Source organism: Galeopterus variegatus, unplaced genomic scaffold, assembly GCF_000696425.1.
Source record: "Galeopterus variegatus unplaced genomic scaffold, G_variegatus-3.0.2 Scaffold106, whole genome shotgun sequence".
NCBI lineage: Eukaryota > Metazoa > Chordata > Mammalia > Dermoptera > Cynocephalidae > Galeopterus > Galeopterus variegatus.
In genome coordinates, this window is record NW_007726217.1 from 282,737 (window position 1) to 304,923 (window position 22,187).

A 22,187-nucleotide genomic window follows, 5' to 3' on the forward strand; every position below is an offset into this window, starting at 1 on the left:
CTAGGAATTTTTTGATAGAGTCTTTAGGTTTTTCTATATATAGTATCATGTCATTGGCAAATAGGGACAGTTTGACTTCATCTTTTCCAATCTGGATGCCCTTTATTTCTTTCTCTTGTCTGATTGCTCTGGCTAGTACCTCCAGTAGTATGTTAAATAGAAGTGGTGAGAGTAGGCATCCTTGTCTGGTTCTTGTTGTTAAGGGAAAAGCCTTCAGTTTTTCCCCATTCAGAATGATACTGGTGGTGGGCTTATCATAGATAGTTTTTGTTGTGTTGAGATACTTTCCTTCTATACCTAATTTGTTGAGAGTCTTTATCATGAAGGGATGTTGAATTTTGTCAAATGCTTTTCCAGCATCTATTGAGATAATCATATGGTTTTTGTCCTTGAGTTTATTGATGCGATGTATCACATTAGTTGACTTTTGTATGTTGAACCATCCTTGCATCCCTGAGATGAATCCCAGTTGACCATGGTGTGTAATTTTTTTTGATGTGTTGCTGTATTCTAATTGCTAATATTTTGCTGAAGAATTTTGCATCTATGTTCATCAAGGATATTGGCTGTAATTTTCTTTTTTTGTTGTGTCTTTATCTGGTTTGGGTATCAGAGTTATGTTGGCCTCACAGAATGAGTTTGGGAGAATGGCTTCTGTTTTAATTTTTTAGAATGGTTTGAGAAGAATTGGTATTAATTCCTCTTTAAAGGTTTGGTAGAATTCAGCTGTAAAGCCATCCGGACCTGGGCTTTTTTTTGTTGGAAGATTGCTGATTACTGCTTCAATCTCGTTGCTTGTTATTGGTCTGTTCAGGTTTTCTACCTCTTCTTTGTTCAGTCTGGGTAGTTTGTATGTATCCAGAACTTATCCATATCTTCCAGGTTTTCATATTTGTTGTCATACAGTTGTTTATAGTAGTTTCTAATGATCTTCATATTTCTGTGGTATCAGTTGTAATGTCTCCTTTTTCATTTCTGATTTTTGTTATTTGGGTCTTTGCTCTTCTTTTTTTGTTAACCTAGCTAATGGTTTGTCCATTTTATTTATCTTCTCGAAAAACCAACTCTTTGTTTCATTGATCTTCTCTATTATTTTTTGGGTCTCTATTTCATTTAGTTCTGCTCTGATCTTGATTATTTCTTCCTGCCTACTAACTTTAGGATTGGATTGTTGTTGTTTTTCAAGTTCTTTGAGGCATAGTGTTAGGCTGTTTATTTGAAGTCTTTCCTTTCTTTTGATGTAAGTGTTTATTGCAATAAATTTGCCTCTTAGTACTGCTTTTGCAGTATCCCACAGGTTTTGGTATGATGTATCTTTATTTTCATTAGTTTCAAGCAATTTTTTGATTCCCTGTTTAATTTCTTCTTGGACCCATAGGTCATTCAGGAGCCTATTGTTTAGTTTCCATGTATTTGTACAGTTTCCAGGGTTTTGCTTGTCATTGATTTCCAGTTTTAGTCCATTGTGGTCTGAAATGATACTTGGAATGATTTCAGGTTTTTTTTAATTTGCTGGGACTAGATTTGTGACCTAATATGTGGTCTATCCAGGAGAATGTTCCATGTGCTGATGAGAAGAAAGTATATTCTTTAGTTGTTGGGTGAAATGTTCTGTATATATCTGCCAGGTCAAGTTGGTCTAAGGTGTAGATTAAATCCTGTGTCTCTTTGTTGATTTGTTACCTGGAAGATCTTTCCCTTACTGAGAGAAGGGTGTTCAGACCACCCACTATTAACATATTAGGGCCTGTTTCTTTCTTTGGGTCTAAGAGTGTTTGCTTTATATATGTGGGTGCTCCAGTATTGGGTGCATATGTATTTATGATTGTTATGTCTTCTAGCTGGATAGATCCTTTTATCATTATATAGTAGCTTTCTTTGTCTCTTTTTATGTTTTTTGGTTTAAAGTCTATTTTATCTAATGTAGGAATAGCTACTCCTGCTTGTTTTTGGTTTTCATTTGCACAGTATATCTTTTTCCATCCCTTTGCTTTTAGTCTATGTGTGTCTCTATATGTGAGATGGGTCTCTTGAAGACAGCCTATGCTTGGGTCTAGCTTTTTAATCCAATCAGTCAATCTATGCCTTTTGAATGGGGAGTTTAATCCATTCACATTTAGGGTGGTTATTAAAAGGTATTGTAATTCCTGTCATTTAATTGCTTTTTGTTTAGATGTTTTAAATATCTTTTGATCCTTACTTCCCCTTTTATTTCTCTTCTTCAATGTTAGTCAGATATTTGAGGTGGCATGATTTAGCTTCTTGCTCTTTCTCACTGGCATTTTTGTTTTAATAGCAGGTTTTGCTTTTTCTTGTGTATCTGTGATAGTGACATTCATTATTCATATTCCAGATGCAGAACTCTCTTGAGAATTTCTTGCAGGGCTGGTCGTGTGGTGGTGAACTCCCACAATTTTTGTTTGTCTGTGAAATACACTATTTCTCCCTCATTTCTGAAGGAGAGGCTTGCTGGGTAAAGAATTCTTGGCTTGCAATTTTTTTCTTTTAGTATTTTGAATATATCATTCCACTTTCTTCTGGCATATAGGGTTTCAGTTGAGAAGTCTGCTGTTAGTCTGATGGGGGTTCCCTTATAGGTGACTTGATGCTTTACTCTTGCTGCTTTTAGAATTCTCTCTTTGTCTTTGAGCTTTGCAAATTTGACTATAATGTGTCTTGGAGAGGATCTTTTTGGATTGAATGTTTGGGGACCTATGAGCTTCCTGGATCTGAAGGTCTGCATCTCTCCCTACCCCTGGGAAGTTTTCTGTTATTATTTCCTTGAATAGATTTTCAATACCTTTTCCTTTCTCCTCCCCTTCTGGAATACCCACAATTTGGATGTTAGACTGCTTGAGGTTGTCTGCTATCTCTCTTAGATTTTCTTCATTATCTTTAGTTCTTTTTTGTTTGTTTGTTTTTTGTTGTTTTGTTCTGCCTAGGTTATTTCAAAAAGACCATCTTCGAGATCTGAAATTCTTTCTTCCACTTTCTCTAGCCTACTGCTTAAGCTCTCTGTTGTGTTTTTTATTTCAACGAGTGAATCTTTCATTTCCAGGAGTTCTGCTACATTCTTTTTTAAGGCATTAATCTCTTTGTAAATTTCCTCCTTCATATTCTGGATATTTTTTTCTTGTTTCCTTGTGTTCTCTAATTGAGTCTTCTTTTATTTCTTCAAGCTTTCTTAAGATCATTGCTCGGAATTCTTTTTCAGACATTTCAAGGATTCTTTGTTCTGTGGGGTCTGGAATTTGAGCATTACTGTATTCCTTTGGAGGTATTATATCTTCTTGTTTGTTTGTGGTTCTAGTATTTTTTCATTGATGTTTGATCATCTGGTAGAGGACTTGCTTCTACCGTTACTCTGGGGTTGGCTATGAGGATAAAGACTTTCTTCTCTATTTGCAGGCTTTACTGGTGACTCTTCTTATATCAGTGTAGTCAAGTGAGTGGCAGGTTGCCTATAGAGTGGCCCTGGCCACTACATGGTAGTGAACTGTCCTTGTGGTGACAGAAGGTGTGACAGTATCTATATTACACCACCTTGGCTCCTGTTCTAGCTTTCTGTGGCAGTAAACTGAGCCCCTGATATTGTGCAGGTCTCAGCTCACCTTGGCACCAGCTGGGCTGTGTGAGATTCCCTTCCCCTCCCCACCCCCAACTCCGGGCCTTAGACTGGGCCCTGGTGCCACAGGGGTCTGGTCTCGGCTCACCTCAGCGGCTGCTGGGCTGTGTGCAGTTCCTCCGGGCCTTAGACTGGGCCCCTGTGCTGCAAGGGTCTGGTCTCGGCTCACCTCAGAGGTTGCTGGGCTTTGTGCTCTTCCCTTTCCCCCTGGGGCCTTAGACTGAACCCTGGTGCCACGTGGGTCTTGGCTCACCCTGGTGGCTGCTGGGGTATGGGAGCTTCCCCCTGGGCCTTAGACTGGGCCCTGGTGCAGCAAGGGTCTGGTATCCAGCTACTATATTTTTAATTTCCAAGAGCTCTTTCTTATTCTTTTATTGTTCCATTTTTTATAGCATTGGTTCTTGTTTTATAAATGTAATAAATTATCTTAACTCTTTGGGTACATTAATTTAAGTTGGTGGGTTTTTAAGTCATTTTCGTCTGTTTTCTGTATTGTCCCTATTTACTCCAGGTTTCTTTTTCCTTATTCTTAGTTTTGGTTTCTCCCTTTCACCTTAAAAATTTTTTCAAATGTCTGTGATCCTTGGTGTTCTATTCATTTTTTAGTGAAGCACATGGAAAGGTAGCCTCCACTGGGTTTTTCATTGAGGGGGTCTCCAAATGGCCCACCATCTTTTCTCTCATGTCATTCAGTCCTCCAGAGAGTAATTCTTCAAGTTCTCGCCTTATGTCCAGTGATCTGGGAGCAACACAGGGGAAGAGGGCTGCAAATCTCTTCATTCTGTTTGTAGACTTTCACTGTATTTACTCCCTATTTTCATCTCTTTTCGTCCCTGCTTACCACCCCTACTCTCCATTGTGCCAAATATCCCCAAAACTGAATCCTCTCTTGTTCATTTTCTCAAAATGAAGGAGTTGGGAGAATGCTGGGTAGAGTATTGCAGGATCTAACTGTCCCAAATTTAGAGTTTCTACCAATTCTTGTGTTTTCATCCCTATGCCACCACCCACCATCTGAGATTCCTGGTGCTTCTGCATCCCAAGCCTTTCTGGAGTTCTGTAGAATAGATTGACTTCCTTTAAGGAGATCCCACTTCTGCAGGGACACAGCAGTTTCCCCCTCCTCTAAGTTTTCAGTCTTCAAAAATGTGTCAAACTCTTTCATCCTTTAACATCCCCTTCCCATTCTTTTTGCCCTTTTTATCAGTTTTTTATTCCTTTAATCTCATTTTAGTTGAGTTTCAGGAGGAAGACAATTTTGGTCAGAATTTAGCTCTGTCAATTCTACTCTCCGTACTTTTCTCCCCTTCCCATTCTTTTTGCCCTTTTTATCAGTTTTTTATTCCTTTAATCTCATTTTAGTTAGTTTCAGGAGGAAGACAATTTTGGTCAGAATTTAGCTCTGTCAATTCTACTCTCCGTACTTTTTACTGTTCCAATTTCTGAGGGAAGCAGGGGGACCTGTGTGGAGGAGTCATCTCCTGCCATTCTGCCCCACACCAAAAAATGGGCCTGTAGTGACTGGGAGTTGGTGGGGATTCCAAGAGGAAAGGTGATCCTATGCCCGATGAGAGCCAAGGTTCCAGGCAGTCAGTGAGTTCTGTCATCATCCCCATACACTCCCAGGACACATCCCATGGAGGGGCAGGAAGGGCTCAGGGGAGGGTAGAAGAGAGCCCAGGCCCTCCTCTCATCCTCTTTTAGCAGGTTATGGGGTGGATTTCTTTCTAAAACTGCTCCATTTCCATTAGAAAGAAAGAGACTGTGACACTGGAGAAGCATGTCTGTCTGTCTGTCTGCTTGCCTGCCTACTGGCATTGCTCACTGGTCTAAAGTGTTTTATCGGGGCCAGCCCGTGGCTCACTTGGGAGAGTGCGGTGCTGATAAAACCCAGGCCACGAGTTCAGATCCCTATTATAGGGATGGCCGGTTAGTTCACTTGGGAGAGCGTGGTGCTGACAACACCAAGTCAAGGGTTAAAATCTCCTTACCAGACATCTTTTTAAAAAATAATAATAATAAAAAATAAAATAAAACAAAAGGTTTTATCTGTGCCTCTCTTCCCAAGTCTGCCCCCCTCTCCCCAGGGTATTGGTCTGGGGCTCAGAGCCCCTCCCTCCCTCAGCTACATTGGCCTGGCTAGCTTAGGGGATGATTAGGAATTTAATTAGTTTCTCCGGCTTTGTAGATTAATCCCATCCATCACAGGCAGGCCAAGCCTTCCCCCTTTGTTCCCCTCTCAGGGCTGTCTGGCCAATTCCAAGAGGAAGGAGCTCCCTAGCTCACTGGGCTGGGGGCAATGGATGAAGTTTTGTTTTTGTTTTTGTTTTTAAAAAAGATGACCGGTAAGGGGATCTTAACCCTTGACTTGGTGTTATCAGCACCACGCTCTCCCAAGCGAGCCACAGGCCGGCCCTAGTGGATGAAGTTTTAATTAGGGTGAGGGGGTATGTATAAATTTGGGCTAGTGAGTGTTTATTTTGTGATGAGCATAGACATTAACATGTTTATCCACGAAGAACATATGGAGGTAAACATTTGGGCCCTTCGGTTTTGGGCTTGGAAGAGGCAAAGCTGCAACTTTCTTCATTCATCCTGCATCCGAATTCATCCAACACCACCTGCCTTCACCATGCCGCTCAAGTTTGACCCCAATGAGATCAAAGTTGCATACCTGAACTGCACTGGTAGGGAAGTTTGTGCCACATCTGCCCTGGCTCCGCTGAGTCTGTCTCCAAAAAAAGCTGATGATTACATTGTCAAGGCAACCTGTGACTTGGGTTTGAGGAAACAGTGAAACTGATTTTTCAGAACAGACAGTCCCAGATTGAGGTGGTACCTTATGACTCTGCCCTGATCATCAAAATGTTCAAGGAACCATAAAGTGACAGAAAGAAACAGAAAACATTAAACACAGTGGAAATATCACTTTTGATGAGATTGTCAACATTGTCCAACAGGTGTGACACCAGTCTTTAGCCAGAGACCTCTCTGGAATCATTGAAGAGATCCTGGGGACTTCCAGTCTGTGGGCTGCAATATTGATGGCTGCCACCTTCATGACATCATAGATGATATCAACAGTGGTACAGTGAAATGCCAGCTAGTGAAGAAGTACAAAGGAAAATATTTCAGTAAAAGCTCATTTGACAACCAAAAAAAAAAAACACATTCACATTCATTGCAACATGTATATACAAGCAGGTGTTTATGTAAGTTTTACGTGATTTAAATTGCTATGAACGTGTGCTTGCACATACAAGGAAGGAATAGGAGTTGAGGTTAGTGTGACATTACTCTGAGTGTCCTCCGAGCAACTTTGACCACGGACAAGGCAGATAGGCAGCTTTCTGAATGCTGTCCCTCTCTGGGACCAGCCTCATATCCTCTCACAATCTTAGACTTCAGAGTTGGAAGGCACCTTGGTCTGAGGCTTATATAGTACTTGAATCCCTGCTGCAGCATTCCAAAAGGAGTATCTAGTCTGTATCTGCACATTTTTCAAGAGAGAGAGTTAATTCCTGCCTGGCAACTCCTTCAACAATGGACAGCTGTGCCATCAGGGAGGTTCTGATTACAAACACTGGCCCAGCCACAAAAAGTTATTTCCCTTCAAGAGAGAGAGTTAATTCCTGCCTGGCAACTCCTTCAACAATGGACAGCTGTGCCATCACGGAGGTTCTGATTACAAACACTGGCCCAGCCACAAAAAGTTATTTCCCTCTCTCTCTCCTGCCCTCACCGCTACTTATATAATTCTGCTCTGGGGCCTCAAGTCATTGAGTATTATTGAGTGCTGGGCAGTGGAGACATATAGATGGATGGATAGATTTTGTCCTTTAAAGTTCACACCCTGGTGGGGAGGCAGACATGGGGGAAAAGCTATTAACAAGAATAGAGGAGGAAGTGATTAACTTGGCCAAGGGAGGAAAAGAAGTAGCTTTGAGGAACAATTCCTGGAGGAATGAAGGCACATGAACTGAATCAAAAGGCAAAGTCAGGCAGAGGGATCTCACAGTCTGTGCTACCTCCTCTCCCCATGTGCTCTTCTGCTAGGTCCCCAGCTCCTGGCACTCTCCTCTCCCATAATCCCAGAAATCCAGAGACGAGAGCAGAGGCTTAGACATTCCTGAAGCTGGGGCAGGGTCAGGCAGAGTTTCAGACAGAGCTGACAGGTGAGAGGTGCCATCACAAGAGCCTGGCAGTCAGCCAACCAGCAAGCCTTTGTGGGGCCCTGTGGGACCTACCCCTGTGCTTGACTCCCTTGTGGGGTAGTCCCAGGAGGAGGAGAGAGGCTCTGCTGCTGGAATCCCCTGTCCCAGCTCATGCAGAGAACTTACAGGACAGTGTGCTGATCCAGCAGGCAATCCTAAGCTCTGGACCCCATGGGGGACCAGAGATCTGGGCCAGAGGGTAGGGAAGGCCATGGACCTATCCTGGTTGAGCTGCTGCTGCCCAGCGGACCCCTGCCACGGGCTTGGGGTCCTAACAACTGCTCTCTGGAAGTCCTCAGAGAGAATCTGTCAGCACCCCAAGAAGCCAGAGCACATCTTAGACTCTGTGATCACATCAGCCTAATCCAAAATGAGTCATAGATACTCAGACTAGAGAAAGCTCTGAGTGCTGAGGAGGAAAGGAAGGAAGTGAGTTCCTACTGTACAAGGTACCACACTGGTGCTTAACACAAATTAATCTTTTAATCCTCACAACTCTCAACTTCAGCATGTTCATAAGGAAGGATACACACTTATGTCTTAACAACATTTATCTTTGATGGGTAGAATATTAGGGGAGTTTGTTTCAATGTTTAACACAATGATGTATTGTCAGAAATAAAGTATTTCTAGCAGGCAAATTAATTAGGCTGATGTAACCATAGAGTCTAAGGTAGACTAGGACAGACACTAAATTTCAAAATTAAAAACCATAAGAAAGATGGGAAATATAAGTCCTGTGATATAAAACATAAAGTATTATTTAAAATGGTGACCTGGAAAAAGAAACTGATGTAACTGATAAACTATTAGAGAGTTTATTTGAGCCAATACAAGTGACTGCAGTCCAGGAAACAAAGCCAAGTTGCCTTGGGATGTGCTTGCAGGGCCAGCAGAGCTTTAGTATTTTTATAATCACAAAAAAGTAGGGGGGAAAGGGTACAGCCCCTTAATCAGTACATCAGTTTTTCTATTGGCTACTACATATCATATAGATTAGTGATTGATAATAGGTTACAATTTACAGGTATAGATTTAGGAGTAAAGGTCACAAGATACATTATCAGCAATTTGGGGCTAATTTATAACTTCTCTTTAGGCATCAGCAATCTGGTTCTTAGGTTAAAATGGCCATGTGATAAATATTCTCAGGATGTGAGGACATGACTATCAATACAGGCCAGTCTTCCCAAGGCTTTAATAATTTAGCTGATCTCAGTCAGAGCAGATTTTGATCTATCAAAATTCATGGTCTAGATTACCTTGGACAGCAAAATTAGGTTTTATATTCCAATCAAGAAAGAATTAGTTGACATCGCAGATTCCTGTAGTAACCTCAACTGGTCAAAAATTGTATTTCTTTTTTATTGGATTTGGTAAGATTTCTGGAATCCCAGAAAATGATCAAATAACATTATTGAAACCTTAAGAAGGTGTCAAAGTAAATATAGTATAATCTTAAGAGGTATAAAAACAGTACAAAAATAATGCAGAAATATTTAACCCATGGCATTGAATAGGTTCAGATATAAGTGTAATCATTTTTTAATTTTCATATTTTTGCATGCTTTGCTGATGTTTAAGGCATTGTAGTATTCAAAAGTATAAAACATATTAATTTTGTAACTGCAGTTTAAATTATTTAAGGGAATTAAATTAATCAAATGTGTATTCCATGTTTAATGCTCAAGGAAAAAATGGTTTCAACATTTTGCTTATTAGAAATATGATTTTAGTAAACTGGGCATTAAACAACAAATAGCTGTGAGTATTCCTCTCCAGGCACAAAAGCTCCTCAAACATAAAAAAATCCATCAAAAACACTGACTCATAAGGCACAAAGTAGATAACGTGCTTTGGATACTCTTTAGGAAGAAAGGGAAGTAATAAGTGGGTTGGTTGAAAGAACTTGGGAGAATGTGTCACATATACTTTCTAAGAAGAGAGACAGACAGCCAAAAAAATCATTAGTCTACAGTGTGGTGAATATTACAGAAGGGATGCTCTGGATGCACAGAAGGAAGAAAAGTGAAGCTAGCCCAAGATGGTTAGGAACGGAGGGAAATAACCTTTTCTATGCACCAATTACTTACCAGACATAGTATACTATAGAATATTATGTAGTTGACTAGATGTTTGTAACCAAATATCATGGAAACCTCACATCAGTTCTAATTCCAAGCATTTTTCACAATGAGAAACCAGATTAGCCATGTCCCCATGGCTAGGATCTACACACACACCCCATGCCTACCTAACTGGTAGGACAGCCAATAAATCTGTTTGCCAAGGGATTTCTGGGAGAGAACTGATGTGAAAGGAAAAAAATAAACCAGCAGGACAAGCTTGGTCAGTAACGGAGCCTCAGGGACAGAGGAGAGGAGACTAAACAGAGCACAGTGTCTCTCACTTGGATCTGATTCAGCCTCAGCTCAAATGGAGTCATGTCTAGGTCTAGGGAAGGGAAGAGAACAAGGGATAGGTGAGGGAGATGAAGGAAGAAAGAGCAATAATCAAAACTTGAAATAGAAGTTCTACTAAAATTTCTGACAGATATTAACACTACCTTGGCTTCCCTCTAATAGAGTGTGACACAGAAATGGTAAGAAATCATCTCTTCACTTTGTTATAGATATCCAGAGGTCCACATTACCCAGGAAAGAGCCAGGCAAATGCTGATTACAAACAAGTTAGGAAACTGGGGGCTCAGAGAAAATGTTAAGCAGCTTCCCCAGGCTCTGCCAGGTTGTAGGTGATAGAATTTGAGCCCAAATATTGCATGGATACAATTCCTGAATTCCTGTCCATTTCGACGTGCTCTTCCGTGGTCTCCTGACTGTATGTATTTCTAATGATAAGTGCTTCATCTGCAGCTCTCTCAAGAGGAAGATACTCTGTCTCCTCTACTATCTGCCCTAGGATCTGAGGTTGACTCTATATCCCACATGTGCCCCGTTGCTGCTTTCATGTAAAAATTCATGTTCATTTAGAGCTCATGCCAGCAGGCTTTATTAGACCCTACCGCTCCATATCACTGGCATCTACTCATCCTCTAGTCGCTCTCCAACACTCACTCAAAAATTTAGCTGCTGGCTCGCTGTTTTCCTCTCCATCCCAAATCCTGCCACGATTTCACCATTCTCATGAACACTTCTAACACCCTGATCTCTCAGTTTATTTGGTTCGTTCTCATTTTCAATGAACTTTTCCTCATTCCGCATGAGCTTCCCCATTCCAGTGACTACATCTTGAATCCTTTGATCACCTAAAATTGTTCCACCTCTGAAATAATATATTCAGATATCCCACTTTCTGACTACAGCCTTCTATACTTTGGGGTTTTCTCACTTAATTCATCCTTCTAAAGCTCTCCTCCTATTATAAAGACCTCTGGTTCCTTAATCAGTCTGCTTTCATCCTTTTCATTCTTTTTCCTTTTTTTTTTTTTGGCAGCTGGCTGGTACGGGATCTGAACCCTTGACCTTTTATCCTATTTATAACCTTCTGCTGTCTTTTCTTCCTTTTATATTCAGGATACAGTTCATGTTGCATCATTTGTACTAGTCACTTGCCAATATCTTCAACTCTCTCCTGTGGACCTTCTATAGCACCAGCCCAGAAAACCAACCCCCCACAGATCTGAACCCTTGACCTTTTATCCTATTTATAACCTTCTGCTGTCTTTTCTTCCTTTTATAATCAGGATACAGTTCGTGTTGCATCATTTGTACTAGTCACTTGCCAATATCTTCAACTCTCTCCTGTGGACCTTCTATAGCACCAGCCCAGAAAACCAACCCCCCACACCCACACCTGGGCTACTTCCTGTTAGTAAAAATCATACAGCCCAACAAGCTGGTGCAAATATAAATTCAAGGTCCTCAGCTTCTACTGGGCTAATGGAAATTCTCCTCTGACTCCAGAAACTCTTCCAGAAGTTCTCCTATGATTCTTTTGTCAGTTCTCTCTTCTATTCTTCACAAAGAATATTCAGAGTTTCTTTCTATTCAAATCTCTGACCCTACCACCTCACTAACTTCAGATGACCTGACCTCTTATTTCACAGAGAAAATACTATAGACACCATTAAATAAGAAGTCCCCCAGTTCCTGGCACCAAACTCATGAAGTTTCCTACAGTGATACCTACCATTCTTTTTTCGTCCCATTGTAAAGGATGGAGTGTCTCTCCAGCTATCACCCTATCTTTGTCACGGCCACATACCTATTAGAAGAGCTATCTTCACTGTTTCCACATCTTCATATCTTACCCACTCCTCAATCCACTGCTATGTGGCTTCTGCCTTCTACAGAAACCACTCTTGGTAAATTCACTAATGGCGCTGTTGCCGAGTCCTATGGATATTTCTCAGTCCTTATTTCATCAATCCACAGCACTACTATTTGTCACCTCATTCTCTTATAAACCTCCTCCTCACTAGGCTTCATGATATCAAAGTCTCCAACTTTTCCTCATACCACCTTGGCCATTTCTTCATAGTCTCTTTTTCGTCTTTCCATATCTATACCAATTCTTTATTTATCAATATTCCTCAAGGTTTCTCTCTTTGGCCCACTTTTCACCTTACTCATGTTACCCCCACAGTGGGGGTATACTCAGCACCCACTTCTACAGCTGTAATCAGCTCTGTGTGATGACTCACAAAGCTTTAACTCCTTCCCAGTTACTTCTTCTGAACTATTTATCCAACTGACTACCAAATATTTCCCTTTGGGTGTTCCACAGCACCTCAATCTCCACATATCTAAAATTGAACCCATTATTTGCCCCAGTGCCTCCCACCCACCAGGCTTACTGATCATCATGCTTAACTTCCTCATCTCCCACATTCATACACAGTGATTCTTTCTCTTAAATGACTCTTTAATCAGTTTATTTTTCTCCATCCCCATTGCCACCCTTTAGGTTAAGGCTATTATCATCCCTGATCTGAATTACGACAACAGTCTCTGAATTAGTCTTCAGAAGTGATCTCTATACCTACAGTCTTTCTGCCTCCACACCATTACCCTCAATAGCAACAGCCTGTCCAGTCTCTAAAATGCAAATCTGATCAAGTGATGTATTTGATTAAAGCTCTTTCATGTTTTCCCACTACCCTTCCCACTTCCTAATCTGGTTTATAAGGCTCAGTATAAACCTTGTAAGATGTGGCCCCATCTACCTCCAGCCTCAAGTCTTGCTACAACTTCTAACTTGAATGATAGGCTTCAATAATGCTGAATTTATTTCAATTCCTCAAATGCTTCGAGCTCTTTCTTGCCTCTGAGCCTTTGAGCATGCTGTTCCTAGTATACTCTTCCTCCACCTTTTTACTTGGCTAAGTCCTACTCAGCCTTCTTCTGTCAATTTTTATGTAACTTTCTCCTGGAAGAGAAGCCCAAGACAGGTGGCCCTTTTATGAGCCCCCCAGAACCCTGTAGTCCATTCTCATTGCCTCATGTGGTCAATGACTGTTCACATGTCCAAATCCTCCACCAGTCCAGCTCCATGAAGGCAGGAACTGTACCTATCTTGGTGCCGTTTTAAAAATCCCCACCATCTAGCACATAGACAACACTCAACAGATGTTTGTTAAATAATAATAATTGCTAACATTTATTCAGCACTCACTTTAGGGAAGATATACATTATTCCATTTGATCTTCTCAGCAACCCCATGAGGAAAGTACTATTGCCATCACCATCTTACACGTGAGGAAACAGATTTAGACAGGTTAATGCCCACGTTTATTCACCTAGAAAATGACAGAGCCAGGTTTACACATAGGGCGTCTGACTTCAAAGATGGTATTGCCATGCCAATCTTCAAAATGGGAAAATGAACTAGCAGAAAAAGAATACTCCACGCTGACTCTCAGTCCTAAAAAGTGGGAGAGTTCTTATATCAGATGTTACCAAGTGGCTCACCCCTGATTAAGTGACCTCAAGCCTTCCTTGGAGGCCATAATCGAAACATTGGGAACAATGCCAAATACTCTGTCCCCACAAGGTTTGATATTAGCTGGTGGGGGGGGGAGGAGGAAGCCACTTTCAAGGTGAATTTTTCAGCACTTGGTCATTTGGATTCATAGCTCAGAGACAGAGACAGTGAGATATAGAAACACAGACATCCTGATGCAGAAAGAATACCTTCACCCATCCATCCATTCATTAAACAAACATTTATTGAGTGACAACTCCATGCCCAGTTATGTGCTGGGTACTAGGAGACGGGGGCTGTAGGAGACAAAGACATGCAGTTCCAGAAACAGATAGAAAGTGAATATTAGGCAGAAATGCAGAGCAAGACCTACAAAGAAAGTTTCATTTGAGTTTATTTGTTAACCAGCAAATAAAATGCAAAATGTACTTCAAATAGCTGTCCTGAGACAGGATGTTGCACAAAATTATAGTGCTTCTAAAAAATTTTCTTCAGCACAAAGAGACTTGAAGAGGGAGAAGGACTCTTCAAGGAGAAAAACAAAATGATGACTCATTCTTACTCTCCCTATTGCAGATTGTTCCACTATTTGCAATTAGCTGTGTACTAACTATCTGGTAAAATCTCATATAGCTTTTTGCATCATTCTTTGACTCTTGGTATTTTTCCAATAAACTTGTGGGGAGCTTTTTTTTCCATTACAAAAGTGATGCATGGTTAAGGTCAAGGATATATATGTATATCTATTATAGATATATAGATATAAATATAGAAATAGATATAGAGAGATATATCTAGATATACATTTTTAAGTTACAATGTAAGGAAAGAAAAATCCATTCTCAGTCTCACTGCCTTGAAGACACTTTAGATTTAGTGTATTTCCCCCACCTTCTTTTTGTGAGTCATTTTTAAAACTGTATTTGAAATCATGCCACTTCATTTCAAACCCCCCACCGCCACCCCCCATTCTGGCATCTATATGCTTTGAATGGGACTAAAACCCACCTCCAAGCCCTGATTGGTATAATTCAATAACAATATCCCAGTCTCCATCCCACACTAATTGGTTCAGAAGCAGCACAAGACCCCAACTTGGCCAGGTGGTCCAATAGTTGTGGAAAGAAATACCCTCTTAGGGCCGGCCCGTTGCTCACTTGGGAGAGTGTGGTGCTGATAACACCAACGCCACAGGCTCGGATCCCTGGATGGTGATGGCCGGTTACCTCACTTGGGAGAGCGTGGTGCTGACAACACCAAGTCAAGGGTTAAGATCCCCTTATCGGTCATCTTTTAGGGGAAAAAAAAGTAATACCCTCTTTCTTCCTGGTTTTAGGGAGTGTATTCCATGGTAACAACTTTACTAATATGAAGAAGCCAGTTTGAGAATAAAGCCAATCAAAGAGGGCAGAACTGAATTAGAGAAAAATACAACCTAACCCTGACTAAGCCAAGTATGGAGCTTGTCCTCTTTCTGTATTTTTCAATTTTATGGGTCAGTGCATTCTTTTTATTATTTAAATCCATTAAAGTTGTATTGTATATTACTTGCAACCAAGCATGCTAACAGATATACCACCCATATGGTATAATCAAATGAAGCAATTTTAGCACTAGGCTCTTAAAAAATAAATGAAGCCTATTTTGGAGGATATGGAATACAAAGAATAAAGTAGTAGTATAACTCCCATTCTTTCTGAACTCCTCCTCTTAGACCCAAACAAGTACACTCTTAATATCTGTGTGTTCTCCTAAGGGTATGAATGTCACTTGTTATGCACAAGATCCTGGGGACTCTTCCTGGACTATGGCTTGACTGCTACTGGGCCTCTCTCTTCAGATACTTATTCAAAATAGGTAAATCAGGGAACCAAGTTGTGTTCCAATGCTTTATCCAAAAGTAACAAGCATGAATTTTAGGGCATAAATTTAGAAATAATATATTTATTTTCTTATAATGAAATTAAATCCATATTTGAGACCTCATACTGCTACACTGGCAGAAAATTTAATCTCAGTTATCACTGGGGTTTCCAAGAAGAGTGCCACCAGCATTATGTATAGGTCCCAGAATGGGTCTTACCCACCACCAAAGCATTATGGAGGCTCTGTAGCCATTAGCTCAATAGTATAGACTAGTTACCTCAGAGGTGGCCATTGCTCCAGCCTGCATGTTCTCATCAGGAACAGTGGCCTGGGGCATGAGTGTCTTCAGCAAGAACATGACTCTTATGCTCAGAGTCCAGCCCTCTCCCCACGGTTCTGTCAAAGAATGTGGTGCAGGTACCCTCAAGCCACACAACCTATAGAACTCCACCTTCTTCCTATCCTTCTGAAATCTTTCCTTCCTTGGTTTCCTCAAAGGCACTTTCCTGCCTCCTCAGCCAACACACACACACACACACACACACACACACACACACCCCACTCCACACACTCCTTTCTTCCTGGATACTCTCATAATTTATTCAGTCAGTTTGAATTTTTACAAAACATAAGACCAGCTCTTGACTTCCAAAAGCTTCTTCTTTTGGTCCTACCAAAATTCCTAAGAGAAGGATGCAAGGGAAGAAAAGTACACTGCAAACAACAGAAATTAATATCTCAAAAATTATCCCACCCCATGAACAAACAGTTTGCTCCCAATGGAAGTCCTCACCTGGAACCAGGGTTTAATGTTTTTTTATAGCATTTTCCCTCTCACTCCTATGATTGGAAGCAGGGATGTGTACTCACTGCTCCAGTTCTGTTTTGTGTAAAGTTGTTACACAAAAGTGTTAAGGCTTATCTCTCATTGACATTCTTTTATGAAAAGAGCTATTCGTTTATTAGAAACAGGAGCCTACATGTCTTATAGAGTCAACTAGTTTATCCTCCCTAGTGAGACAAACTTTATTAACCCAGAAACCAAAACATACTTTAGGAATTGCTCATGAATATATATATATATATATATTATTCATGACGTTTTGCTGCAAATGACAGAAAACTTGTCAAAGTAGGTTAAGTACAAAAGAAAATCTATTGACTCACAGAATTTGGAAGTTTAAGAGTTGCACTTCACAAATGGCTGGATCAAGGCAGAGGGTCAAAAATGTCATTGTATGACCTAGTCTGGTGAATCTGAGTATTCCATCTCCCAGATTTTATGAGTAGGTAAGTAACAGCCATTAGATGATGTCAGAAAGTTGTTGAGATTGTTTCCCTCTAAACAATAAGGAAATATGTTTCTATATCCAGTGAAAATATTCTTCAGGAATGAAGTAAAATAAAGACATTATCAGATGAGGAAAACCAAAAGAATTTGTTGCCAACAGATCTGCTCTAAAAGAGTTACTAAAGGAAGTTTAGCAATTCAGACAGAAGGAAAGTGATACCTGAAGGAAATCTGCAATATCAAGGATGAAGGAAGAACAACAGAAATAGTAAATATCTGGGTAAACATAATAGACTATTCTTCTCCTTTTGGGTTTTTTTTAAAAATATTTGATAGTTGACAGCAAAAATAATAACACTGTCTGATGGGGTTTTCAATTCTAATACAGAAGTATAACATAAAGAGTGGGGAGAGGATAAAGGAATTTATATGGTGGAAACATTTCTGTACTCCCTCTGAAGTGGTAAAATATTGATTTTAAGTGGACTATGAAAAGCTAATTATATTTACATTAATTCCTAGAGCAACCACTAAAAAAACTGTACACATATATGGTCATAAACACAATAGATAAATTAAAATAGAATATTTAAAAATGTTCAAGTTAGGGCCGGCCCGGTCGCGCACTGCTACAGTGCGCCACTTGGGAGCGCAGCAGCGCTCCCACCGAGGGTTTGGATCCCACATACAGACCGGTTCCCACTCACTGGCTGAGCGAGGTGCGGACGCAGCACCGAGGGTTGCGATCCCGTTGCTGGTCCCGGTCTGGTACGGGCGCGACACTGAGGGTTGCGATCCATTGCCGGACACAAAAAAAGACAAAAAGGAAAAAAAAAAATGTTCAAGTTAGTCCCCAAAAAATGTAAAAAGGGGGACTAGAGAACAAATAATAAAATGGCATAACTAAATCTGAAGATATTAATAGTTATATTAAATTTAACTGACCTACAAATACTAATTAAAAGAAAGAGATTATCAGAATGGAATTTTAAAATGACTCAACTCTATGCAGTCTACAAGAAACACGCTTCATACATAATGTTATCTTTGAACATAAGTTCAAAGTAAAAGGATGGAAAAGATATACCACACAAACACAAACCAAAACATAACTGGAATAACTATACTAACATCAAACAAAGTAGATTTCAAAGCAAAGAAAATCGCCAGAGATAAAGGGAGGCCTTACATAATAATAAAAGGGTCAATTCACCACGAAGACATAACAGTCCTAAATGAGTATGTACCTAAAACTAACTGAGCTTTAAAACACATGGAGCAAAAACAGAACAGAAAGGAGACATAGACAAATCCACAATTACAGTTGGAAACTTTAACACTTGTCTCTCAGTAGCTGGTAGAAATAGTAGACCGAAAATGAGAAAGAATATAGAACTGAATAACATCATCAAACAACTGGATCTAATTTGCATTTATAGGACACTCCACCCAACAACAGTAGGACATATATTCTTTCCAAGTAAACATGGAATATTTACTGAGATAGACAATATCCTGGGTCATAAAACAAACTGTAACAAATTAAAAAGAATTGAAATAAATATTTTCTCTGACGATGAAGGAATTATATTAGAAATCAGTAACAGAAAGATAATGGGAAATCTCCAAACACTTGGAAATTAAACAACATACTTCTAAACTTTCTAAACAGTACACTGACCATAGATCAAAAAAGAAGTCTCAAGAGAAATTAGAAAATATTTTAATTGAACAAAAAAATACAACGTATCAAAATTTGTGGTATGCAACTAAAGCAGTACTTAAAGGGAAATTTATAGAATTAAGTAGTTATATTAGAAAAGAAGAATGATCTCAGTAATCTAAGCTTCCATCTTAAGAAATTAGAAAGAGAAGAGTAAAATAACCCAAAGCAAGCAGAAGGAAGGAAATATAAAAGAACAGAAATCAATGAAATTGAAAACAAAAAAACAATAGGGAATATTGATAAAACCAAAGTTGCTTTTTTTGGAAAGATCAGTAAAACTGATAAAACTCTAGCAAGACTGACAAAGAAAAATTAGAGTAGCCACTTCTTGTCGATATCAGGAACGAAAGATGGGATATAAGCTACAAACATTAAAAGGGCAAAAATACCCCAAATAACTCTACACATAAAAATTCAATAACTTCGGTAAAATAGACCAATGGCTCAAAAACTAAACACTGGTAAAAGTCACTCAAGGTGAAACAGATAACCTGTCCTACACAAATTAAAGAAATTGAACTTGTAGTTAAAAAGTTTCCAAAATAGAAATTTCCAGGCCCAAATGGTTTCACTGGTGAATCTTACCAAACATTTAAATAAGAAATAACATCAACTCTTCACAATATCTTCTGGAATATAGAGGAAAAGGGAACACTTCCCAACTCATTTTATGAGGCCAGACTTACCCTGATAGTGAAAACAGACAAAGGCAGATAAGAAAACTACAGACCGATGTCTCTCATGAACATAAACACAAAAATTCTTAACAAAAATGTTAGTAACTCTAATCCAGCGATATATGAAAAGAGTAATACACCGTGACTAAATCGAGTTTACTCCATGAAGTCTGGTTCAATATTTGAAAATCAATCAGTATAAATCATGTACTAATTATCCAAAGAAGAGGATTGGCTGGTTAGCTCAGTTGGTTAGAGCATGATGTTATAACACCAGGTTCAAGGATTCGTATCTCTGTTCTGGCCAGCTGCCAAATAAAAGAACAAATTTTCTGTATCAATTGATACAGAAAAAGTATTTGACAAAATTCAATGTCCATTTATAATTTAAAAAAAGAGAACACTACAAATAGAAGGGAACTTCCTCAACGTGATAAAAGGCATCTGCAAAAACCTATAGCTAACATGGTACTAAATGGCAAAAGGCTGAATGCTTTTCCCCAACATTGACAAGCCAAGAATTTCCACTCTACCACCCCAATCCAACCTTGTACTGCAATCCTAGCCAGTGCAAAAAAGCAAGAAATAAAACTCTTCCTATCAGCAGATGATGTGATTTTCTATGTAGAAAATCCCAAGAAATCTACAAAAACCTCCTAGAATAAATGTGTTGAGTAAGGTTGTAGGTTACAAGGTCAACACACAAAAACCAATTGTACTGTATGTTTTTATATACTAGCAATGAATAATTAGAATCCAAAATTTATTTTAAAGTAGCATTTACAGGGCCGGCCCCGTGGCTCATTCGGGAGAGTGCAGCGCTGGTAGCACCGAGGCAGCGGGTTCAGATCCTATATAGGGATGGCCGGTATGCTCACTGGCTGAGTGTGATGCGGACCACATCATGCTGGGGCTTGCAATCCCCTTACCGGTCAAATAAATAAATAAATAAATAAAGTAGCATTTACAATAGCTCAAAATACTAAATACTTAGATATCAATAAAACATGTATTGTTTGGCATGCTGAAAACTACAAAACACTGATGAAAGAAATTAAAAGATTTAACTAAATGGTGAAATATATAGCATTCATAGATTGAAAGACTCAATGTAGTGAAGACGCTGATTCTTCCCAAATTGATCTATAGATTTCACACAATCACAATCTCAGCAGAATTTTTTTGTAGATGTAAACAAGCTGATTCTAAAATTTTTACAAAAAGGCAAGGGAAGTAAAACAGCCAAAACAATTTTGAGGAAGATTAAAGTTTTAAAAATGTTTAAGACTTACTATATAACTACTGTAATCAACAAATTGTGGTATTTGCAAAGGGATAGACTAATGGAACAGGATAGACAGTCAAGGAACAGATGCAGACAAATATGGCCAATCAATTTTTGACAAAGGTAAAAAGGAANGGGCCGGCCCCGTGGCTCATTCGGGAGAGTGCAGCGCTGGTAGCACCGAGGCAGCGGGTTCAGATCCTATATAGGGATGGCCGGTATGCTCACTGGCTGAGTGTGATGCGGACCACATCATGCTGGGGCTTGCAATCCCCTTACCGGTCAAATAAATAAATAAATAAATAAAGTAGCATTTACAATAGCTCAAAATACTAAATACTTAGATATCAATAAAACATGTATTGTTTGGCATGCTGAAAACTACAAAACACTGATGAAAGAAATTAAAAGATTTAACTAAATGGTGAAATATATAGCATTCATAGATTGAAAGACTCAATGTAGTGAAGACGCTGATTCTTCCCAAATTGATCTATAGATTTCACACAATCACAATCTCAGCAGAATTTTTTTGTAGATGTAAACAAGCTGATTCTAAAATTTTTACAAAAAGGCAAGGGAAGTAAAACAGCCAAAACAATTTTGAGGAAGATTAAAGTTTTAAAAATGTTTAAGACTTACTATATAACTACTGTAATCAACAAATTGTGGTATTTGCAAAGGGATAGACTAATGGAACAGGATAGACAGTCAAGGAACAGATGCAGACAAATATGGCCAATCAATTTTTGACAAAGGTAAAAAGGAAATTCAGTGAAGAAACAGCAGTGTTTTTTCAACAAATGGTATTGGAACAATTGGAAATCCACATGCAAAAAAAAAATAACCTTGAATTAAACCTTTCACTTTCCACAAAAATTAACTCAAAATGGATCCTAGATCTAAATGTAAAACTATAAAATTTTTGGAAGAATGAATAAGAGAAAAGTCTTCATAACCTAGGGTTAGGCAGAATGCTTAGACATGACATCAAAAGTAAAATCCCTAAAAACAAATATTGGCAAATAGGACTTCATCAAAATTAACAACTTTTCCTCAATTTATACAACACACTGTTCAGAGAACTAAAAGAAAAGCTCCAGACCGGGAAAAAATATTTGTGAAACATATATCCGACAAAGGACTTGTGTACAGAATATATGAAGAGTGCTCAAAACTCAACAGTAAAGAAACAAATAACCCAATTTAAAAATGGGCTAAAGTCTTAAACAGTCTTCACTGAAGAAGATATATAGAAGGCACATAAGCACATGAAAAGATGCTCAACATATTAGCCATTAAGAAAATGCTAATTAAAACCACAATGAGTTACCATACACACCTATTAGAATGGCTAAAAAAGAAAATACAGTATCAAGTGGTAGCAAGGATATAAAGCAACTGGAACTCTCATACATTGCTGGTAGGAAGACAAAATGGTGCAGACGCTCTGGAAAACAGTTTGCTAGTTTCTTTAAAAGTTACACATACAGGGGCCGGCCCGGTGGCACACTGGAGAGTGCGCCACTTGGGAGCGCAGCGGCGCTCCCGCCGAGGGT

General features: G+C 39.3%; 1 pseudogene; it reads left to right on the top strand.

Moving 5' to 3' along the window:
- Positions 1–6,206: 6,206 nt before the first annotated feature.
- LOC103601266 lies at positions 6,207–6,857 on the top strand (annotated as a pseudogene).
- The last annotated feature ends 15,330 nt before the right edge of the window (positions 6,858–22,187 follow it).